This window comes from Trichechus manatus, unplaced genomic scaffold (assembly GCF_000243295.1).
Source record: "Trichechus manatus latirostris isolate Lorelei unplaced genomic scaffold, TriManLat1.0 scaffold00055, whole genome shotgun sequence".
Lineage (NCBI taxonomy): Eukaryota > Metazoa > Chordata > Mammalia > Sirenia > Trichechidae > Trichechus > Trichechus manatus.
In genome coordinates, this window is record NW_004443991.1 from 15,692,899 (window position 1) to 15,702,533 (window position 9,635).

The window sequence follows — 9,635 nt, forward strand, 5'->3', positions numbered from 1 at the left end:
GTGGCAGTCTGCTTCCGTAAAGATTTAGTCTTGGAAACAGTTCTACTCCATCCTATAGGGTGGCTATGAGTTGGAATCAACTCGACAGCAACAGGTAGAGTTGTCACATATTGGTCTACAGTGGTCGGGCTTTCGTAGCTCTACCTCCATCAGTCACTGGATGTTGGCTGCTCCAGGAAGAGCATGTTCTTGGGTGAGGAGGCTCTCTGCAGCAGGGTAAACCCTGAAGAAACTGAGAGCTGGGTAACAAGGCCCTCCTTGAAGGGGGATCTGGGCAATGCATTTTCATATCCACCACACAACGAAAGGGATTAAAGGAAGTTGAACTTAATTTCATTCTGATTGGTGAGTATTAATTTGTTTACAGGCTAGAGAGGTTCTGTAAATGGCAAAATAATTTTTAAGTCTTTAACTTATGTTTCCTCCCTTTCCCTTTCCCCATTCAAGGGGTTAGTAACCTCTTGCGTTTCCTCAGAGGAGTTTTGTTCTGTGACTTTCTGGAATTTTTCCTAGAAGCTTAAAACCATTGTTCTGAGAATAGAGTTTGAAGAAATAGCAATTTCTCTTGAACTAAAAAAGATACCCCTGGCTTGTAGGTCCTACAAAAAATACAGATGTGCATAATGTCTCTGGTATTTCCCAAGTATGTATGTAGAGGCTTGGAGGAAAGGGTTACCCAGTAAATATGGAAGGCTGAACTGTCCTGAGCTCTAGCCCTGACCAAGAGGCAACACAGTGGTGGACCTTTGGAGGCACATGGGCTGACACAGCAAATGTCTTAGCAGCAGTAATTTTCTGTTGCTGCCCACCACTGCCGTGGCGTGGCACTGTTTATGACCCCAGGACTTTGGTGCAATCTTGAAATTGAAAGGGTAAGCAGAAGAAAGTCTCAAGTTTGACTTTGAATTTTCAACTCACCTGGTGGGATGGAAACATGGCATTAAAAGTTGCTTAATAAAAATTAAAAACATGATAGTTCTTACACACCTAAATGTGTGGACCAATTTCATACCTGCTTCACATATGTAAAGAAGTCTGTAATGTCAGTTTTTCCACACCCCCCACAACCCCCCCCCCCGCCCCCATTAATCTCTCAGGTTCTCTAAGCCTCCTAGTTGCTTCCAAATGTACCTTCTGTGTCTTTAGGCCATCTGGACCATGTATTGCCAAATAGATGTTGAAAGTATGTTACGTATTTTATACACAGCCTCCCTTCAGCTCTTCAATTGTCCACCTCAGAGCTTAAGCAGACCCACAGCCTTCCCCGACTCCTGCCCCATTTGCTTTTTCTTGCATTGATGTAAACTCAACTCTAATGCCACAAGTATTTATTTATAGCAGCACTTTAGGGAAAAGTTTGGCTCCACCCCATTGTCGTTTTTATCTTTACTTTTTTTCACTCATGTTCATGGTCCTTTCCTTCATATCGCTCACCTTACATCTGGTTTCTTCCATATTTTCAGTTTCCACATATGTGAGATTCTTTTAGATTTCTGATTGTAAAACAATGGATTATAATACTTGTCAAATGGATTATAATACTTGTCACAAAAGCCTCAAAATTCTATTTAAAAAAAATGAATTTTGAAGTGCATAGAACATACTAATACTGATTTTTGAATTCTGGCTAGCATTAAAAGGACCTTTTTGCAGTGATATCAAGCAGAATTAAAGATAGAAGGGAAAAAAGTATGCGTTTCAAAACCTCATTAGGAATATCCTGGAAAGAAAAAATTGAGATTTATTTGTGTAGCAGGTTACTTAATGGGCCTCATTTAGATGTTTATCATATTTCAAACATGATTCCCCTTCATAAAACCCTGGCCTTATCAGCCCCATGTTTCAGACATGTTGAGTAATGGCAGTTCTTCTGCTGAAAGAACATCATTTCCTTAATTATTCCCACAGAAATTCAAAGACTCTGGCATCTTTATACTGTCTCTCCATAGTTATCCTCCTTTGCGCCACCCTTACAGCTTCCCGTCAACTTCTCGCTGCAACCCCTCTCACCTTTCCATGAGTTTCATTCATTCTTCCATTCAATCAGTGTTATTGAGTGCCAGCCATGTTCAGATCTAGATACTGACAATATGGCAATGAATAAAACAAAGAAATCTCTTCTCCTGGGGGCAGGGGGAGACAGAGAGTGAACAATATAAGTTTGGAAAAATATTGTGTGTTAGAGAGTGATAAGTGCTAACGGAAAACAAAGTAGGGAAAAGGTTTAGAAAATATTGGGGACACAGGGCTTGCAATTTTAAATAGGGTAGCTATAGAAGGCCTCAATGAGGTGATGTTTAAGTTAAGACCTGAAGAAAGGGGGAGAAGAGACCATGCATCTGGGGAAACAGCTATCCAGACAGAGGGAGCAGCAGGTGCAAAGGTCCTGTGGCAGGACTATGGTCATCATATTTGAGGTATTTCAATGAGTCAGTGAGGGGAAAAGTAGTAGGAGATGAGGTCTGTGAAAGAATGGGGGAATAGGAGCTGGTGGCATTGGTGGCATTGTAAAGAGTTGAGCTTCTACGTGTATGAGATGGGAGCTATTGGAGGGTTCTGAGCAGAAGAGTGACATGATCTGCTTATACCTTAATAGGATCACTCTGGATACCATGTTGAGAATTGACCAAAGAGGGGCAAAGACAGTAGCTAGGAGTCTAGTTAAGAGGCCAGTTCAAGCATTTAGCTGAGTGGCTGTGGTGGCTTAGCCAGTGTGGTGGCTGGAAATGTGATGAGTTTATTTCGAAGGCATACCTTCTTACAGATCTGTCTGTGCTGTAATCCTTTCTGCATTCTCCAGGGCTGAACCTGTCTTTCTAAAAGACACTCTTCTCACATCACTCCCTACTCAAGAACACCAAAATAACTCCTTGCTGACCGAACCATGTTAGTTCTTTCTAATGCCCTAACCTTTGCAGTCTGCCTTCTTCCTATCTACTTTGTCTCCTCTCGCTTCCCAGCATGGGCGCTCTTCCTCAGCTCATTTACTATTTCCCCCAATGTACACTACCTGCTTATTTTACCTCTGCAAGGAAAGGCCACATTCTCTTCTTTATCTAGATCCTTCTCATACTTAAAGGCCATTGCAAGTACCACCTTCTTGATACCTTCTCTAACACTGAAAGTCCATGTGAGCACCTCTGTTTTCTAACCTGGCCCTTAGAGCCTGTCGCTCACATGCTGACAATTTAGCTTACACCATTTTGCATTATTATTTATTGATTTTTGGTGCTTCCATGAGTCCATAAGCTCCACAAGGGCAGGGTTTGGACATAATACATATTTGCATTCCCCAAGCCCCCATCACAAGCGAGGCATGTAATATGTGTTTAGCAGATATTTGATGGACTGAACAAACTCTTACATATGCTCTTCAAAACTAAGTTAAATGTCATTTGTAGTGATCTTCCAAACTGTCTTGAACATGCTAAAGACCCGTGGGAAAATATGATGTTACTGACTGCCACAACAACTCCTTACCTGTGTTCCTAACTACCTTATCCTAATGGTATTTCTTGGAGAGGTAGTATACTTTAATGCCATTTCTGAGGACTGTGATAAGGATATCTCATGTAATGTCTGTCTACTCCAGCATACTGCATGGCACTCTGCTAGGTGCTAACTAGCTGGCCTCCTTCCCTCACTTGAGGCTCTTCCCCATTCCTCCTGCCCCTCCCCACTCTCCATACCCCTTCCCTGCATTGTGTGGATTATTTACAGACAACACTTCCAAAGATGAATCTCATCAAGACTACTGAGCTGCATATTTATACAGCCTCTAGGTTTTTCTTAACAGCTGTGGACGTTTTCTCAAATTCTACATTACCACCTAATTGAAATGGCTGCTTGGTTCCATTTCCCTTATTAAAGACAGATTAAGAAAATCAGTTCAATACCTTAGCCATTTTAAAGTCATCATTAAACTCATGCTCTTGATTTACTAGCAGACTTTTTAGAACATGTGTCCCTACAAATCCTTCTGCTCTTTAGTTCCCGCTTGCTGGTATCAAAACACACTTCATTTTGGTTGCTTGTTTCTGTCTTCTTTGTCTACTTCAACAATTGCAATTTTTGTTCATTCCCCACTGGGCCTCTTCTAATACAAACTTTTTTGTTTATCTCTCACCCATAAATCTCTTGCAATTTGTCAGTTTCAAATTTTCAGTTCTTCCTGAGCTTGAATGTTGAGGATGAAATGCAGTATTTTGAGTTTCATTGGTGCTATCCTCAAGAGTGCCCTCCTTGTTTTCTCTGATGACCTGCCTGGCTCCTTGACACCTAGCCTGCCAGTCTTCACAGCTGAGACCTCTCAACCTCACCTGCAGGCAGGCTCTGGGCTCAACCCCAGACCTTTTCAGAAGATTTTATGGAGTCAGTGTCATGGGTCTTTATATATCTTCACCTAGCCCACAACTTGAACATGAACTCTAGTGACTGATCTTCTGTTGGGATGTCCTGGGCTCAAGGATCTGACTTGATAACTGTCTGGATCCTCAGTTGCTCTAGGGCCTCCCTTACCCTTGTTAATCTTCCTCCTGACCCACAGCTAAGAGCTCAGGGCCTGCCTTTGCCTGTTGAAACACCCTTATGTAGCCTTCATGTTTGGACAGACATTAACAGGGATCACTCAAGGAACTCCTCACTGCAAACTGTCTGCATGGAGAACTAGACTGCCTTAGTCATCTAGTGCTGCTATAACAGAAATACCACAAGTAGATGGCTTTAACAAAAAGAACTTTATTTTCTCACAGTATAGTAGGCTAGAAGTCCAAATTCAGGTCAGCTTCAGGAGAAGGCTTTCTCTGTCGGCTTTGGAGGAAGGTCTTTGACATCAATCTTCCCCTGGTCTAGGAGCTTCTCAGCACAGAGGTCCCGGGTCCAAAGGATGCACTTGGCCCCTGGCACTAGTTTCTTGGTGGTATGAGGTCCCCCATGTCTCTCTGCTCACTTCTCTCTTTTATATCTCAAAAGAGATTGACTTAAGACACAACCTAATCTTGCAGATTGAGTCCTGCCTCATTAATATAACTGCCTCTAATCCTGACTCATTAACATCATAGAGGTAGGATTTACAACACATAGGAAAATCATATCAGATGACAAAATGGTGGACAATCACACAACACTGGGAATCATGGCCTAGCCAAGTTGACACACTTTGGGGAGACACAATTCTATCCATAATACAGACGAAACCAGACAAGACAAGTTGCTGTTGAGTCAGTTCTGACTCAGAGCAACCCATGTGTTGCAGAGTAGAACTGCTCCACAGTGTTTTCAAGGCTGTGGCCTTTCGGAAGCAGATCACCAGGTCTTTCTCCTGAGGTGCCTCTGGATGGGTTTGAACAGCCAGCCTTTTTGTTAGTAGTCAAGTGCTTAACTGTGTTGCGCCACAAGGACTCCTGCATGGAGAAGAGCTATCACCTTATACTCCAGATGGCATGCACTGACTTCCGAGATGAGCACCTTACTACTACCTGCTGGGTGACAAGGGGCTGACTCATCAGATGGGTATGTCTGAACTGTTTATTTTGTAGCAAGCATCTCAGGCTGACACCACTGCTATGAATTGTTTGGTTTCTTCCCACTCCAGAATCCTCTCTAGGTTTTCCTCTCAATAAGAATGTCCTCAGCAAAACAATTAATTAAACAGTGTTTGTCTTGGCACCTTCCACATCCCCTAAGACCCTTTTCCATCTTCTAGCACCTCCTTCCCCAGTGTCCAAAGCCTTCTCATGGTGCTGCTACAGGCTTAGTGGGTGCCGCCCCCCACTCCCCTTTGTGCAGTCTTTTTTTTTTTTTTTTTTTTGTGCTTTGGGTGAAAGTTTACAGTGCAAATTAGTTTCTCATTCAAAAATTGTTTTGTGATATTGGTTGCAATTGAGTAGTCTTTTTGCTCTCTCTGATGGGCAAGGCCTCTAAGGCTGTCAAGTTCCCTTTCAAGCTCTACTTGGAAAATATCATAGTTGCCACCAAACAATTCCATTAATAATGGTTAAGGAGGACTGTAAGGGTAGACTTACTCTAGATGTTTTGAAGAAAATATGTTTATACATTCAATTGTGCTTTTTGTTTCTTGTAGAGAAATAAGCCTCTTCAAAATGATGAGGCTTTAAATAATAATAGAATGCCCATTTCCCACCTCTTTCAGTGATGAATAATTTTTAAATTATAATACTTAGTATTGAAAATGGGATAATAAAATAATACATACACTGCTTTTAGAAATGTAAACTAGTACATCTTTCTAAAAAGAAAGCCCATACTCTCTGAACCAAAAATTTCTCACTTAGCAATGTAAACTATGGATATAGTGAAATAATCAAAGATTCATTTATCAAGATGTTTATTCAATTATTATTTAAAATAGCAAATATTTATAAATAATTAAAAATCTCATCAATAGAGAAAAGTTAATATAAAATGATACATTTATACCATGGAACTTTATACAGCCATTAAAATGTTTTCAAATAATATTTTAAAACATGGTGAAATATTAATGACATAGTGTTAAATAGAAAGCCCTGGTGGCATAGTGGTTAAGAGTCGGCTGCTAACCAAAAGGTTGGCAGTTTGAATCCACCAGCTGCTGCTTGGAAACCTTATGGGGCAGTTCTATTCTGTCCTACATGGTCGCTAAGAGTTAGAATCAACTAGAACCGGGCATTAAATAAAAACAGTAAGATTCAAAATTCCATATTTTATGATCTTGCTTGTATGAAAAGTGGTGTAGGGTGTTTGTGTATGTGTGTATTGTATAAGTAAAAGCTGGGGTAAATACATTAAAATATTCACAGCACTCCACTATAGAGTTAAAATTGATTTTCATTCTGTTTTTATCTTTCTCAGATTTTCTATAATAAACATGTATAACTTCTAGAGTTTCAAAGATGGCATTAAAAACACATAGGTTGGTAGACTTTAGCTCAATATAAGCGTTTTTACTAGCTGGAATAGTTGAACCACGGAGTGCCTCCAACAATTGTTAGGGGGATATTCGAGTAGAATATGAATGTCCCTTTGTTAGTGAGTTTTCCTGTTACAAACCAAAAAACCAAACCGGTTTTGGTCAAGTTGATTCCTACTCATAGTGACCCCTATAGGACAGAGAAGAACTGCCCCATAGGGTTTCTAAGGAGCAGCTGGTGGATTCGAACTGCTGACTTTTTGGTTACGAGCCCAGCTCTTAGCCACTGTGCTACCAGGGCCCCTTTCCTGTTACATTGCTTGAGAATTAAATAAACAAAGAAATACGTTGCCAGTGAGTTGATTCCGATTTATGGCAACCTCATATGTGTCAGAGTAGAACTGTGCTTGATTTTTTGAAAGTAGATCACCGGGCCTTTCTTCCAAGGTGCCTCTGGGTAGAGTTGAACCTCTAACATTTCAGTTAGCAGGTGAGCACATTAATTATTTGTACCACCCAGAGACTCACTTGAGAAATGTTCCAGTTTTAGACTATGTGTGCAATTCACATTTTCTCATGTTCACAGGGAATAATCAAGGAGTTAAGTGCAACAATCATAATGACAGAAAATTGTCTTTGTTGAAATGAACTCCATGCAGCAAATATGCTGGAACCTAAACTAAGGAGCTAGCTTTGAGCACTGTGTCCACATGATTTTTGCCAGAGTTCCAGAGAAGAGTATGCAGATTAGGTCCACTGCACAAGGCCCTCCCCAGAAACAAAGATGTTGGCATAAACTGTGCAACCACTTTCTAAAGGAGATGCAAGTAAACTCAGGTCATATACAACTCCTAGAACATTGAGTGTCTTCTGACTATTTTAAGACGATTTTGCTTACCCTGAAACAAGCTTTCTTTGAGTGACTTCCTAGGGAAACTGCCCCCAAGTCTTTTGTGTAAAGAAGAAGAGAACAGAGGGCTGGGTGGGAGATTCAGGCACACAAGCAAACCTCAGATGTCTTCATGGGCTGAGCCCACATGTCGTTTTGGTTTTTGAGTCACAGTGCAAAGTTTAAAAAACTGCTTCAGGATCTGACCTCTCTCCCTGTTCCTGCTGACTTGCTCCAGTTGGAAGGCCTTGCAGGCAGACTTGTCCTAACTCCTTGCCCTTCTTTCCTGGGTACTAGTAGGACGAAGCATCACTCTGCCCCAATGACTCCTGCACTCAACTTGGCTTCGTAGTTCAGCAGCATTTGTCTGCCCTCAATACGGAATTGCCCAGGACTGACTTATACATTCCTTACAATAAGGGCTATATTTTCCTGACCTCAGCACAGAGCATGTGGGATAGGGACAGTTTTTCCCCTTTGTCTTGGAAAAGTCTTTTAAATATAAAAATTAGATCGTATTAGTTATTTTTAGCAAAATGCTACTTTAGAGGAAATAAATGCATGACATTGGAGCTGTCCCAACACATCTTGTTCTTGTGGTCACTGCACTTACTGCTGACTGTCCTGAGGAAGGCCTGGAGAACTACTGGGTGTCCTCCCTGGGGCTCCTTCCAATCCCAGGCTAGGTTATTCCAACCTGCACTTGCCATCAGTGTCATCTTCCTTTTGGTGCTCCTGCTACCAGAGAACTTAGTGTGTAATTACTTTGCCACCTGTGAACTCTAAGCTAGCAGTTTTTAGCAAACTCCAAGCTCATTCTTAAAGGAGCTTTAGTATTTTCACTCTACTCTAAGCTTTTAAAAAATTCTAAATATTTGATGAGCATTGAAAAAGCATTGGATATATCCTCTCCTGTTTTTCAAAGGTAGTTTCACCTAATCAAATGTCAATTTAAGAGAGATACAATTCATCTCAAATTACAAATTACTTGCGATAAATATCTGAATAATTGATTCTGATGGGGAGGTAGGCAGCAAAGAAGGAACTTCAGGGGGCTTCCCACTGCCTCTTGGGCCACAGGTGGATGGGGAAATACCCCCTCTTCTCTATAACGTCAGCTTTACTTCTAAGATCTGTCTTTGAACTGTGCTTTCATGAGTTATGGGAGGGTTCAAATACATAATGGATGCTGCGATCTCACTCAGAATCTGAAATGGGATGAGAACTCAGGAACTTTTCATGGCAAGAAAGAGAAAAGTCTCAGGGTGATCTTTTAAAGATAGTGCCTTGTCTTGGATCCCTTACTTTAAAAGATAGTCTAAAAATATGTTCTCAGCTAAGTGGAATTTGATGAACCCTAAGCTCCTACCTTCACCCCTTTGGTTTATACTGCCTTTGAGTATGTGGCTGGTCAGTAAAGGACAGAATTGTCACCAAAACTCACAGGCTGGATGATGGTGTGGACTGGAAGCTACGTGTTGTACTATGGCTATGTAAAAAACCCATGTTCCTAGGCTGAGGCAGCCATCTTAAAAACATATTACTTTGGTCAACGGGAGGTAGAGCACAGTGGTGTTCAGGAAAGTGAAAATTTGTTCCCCAGTGCAAAACTCACACAAAATACTTGTCCTACTGTTGCCATCTTTCTCTCTGCAAAGGAGATTGTTGTTATCATTCTGGGTTTTAGATGTTTTTATTAATATAATTTAACACACTGTTTTATAACAATGGAAAGCCTAAAGGAAGTTGTTTATTTTATTTTATTTATTTATTTTATTGTACTTCAGGTGAAGGCTTACAGAACAAATAGTTTCTCATGAAACAGAAGTACACATG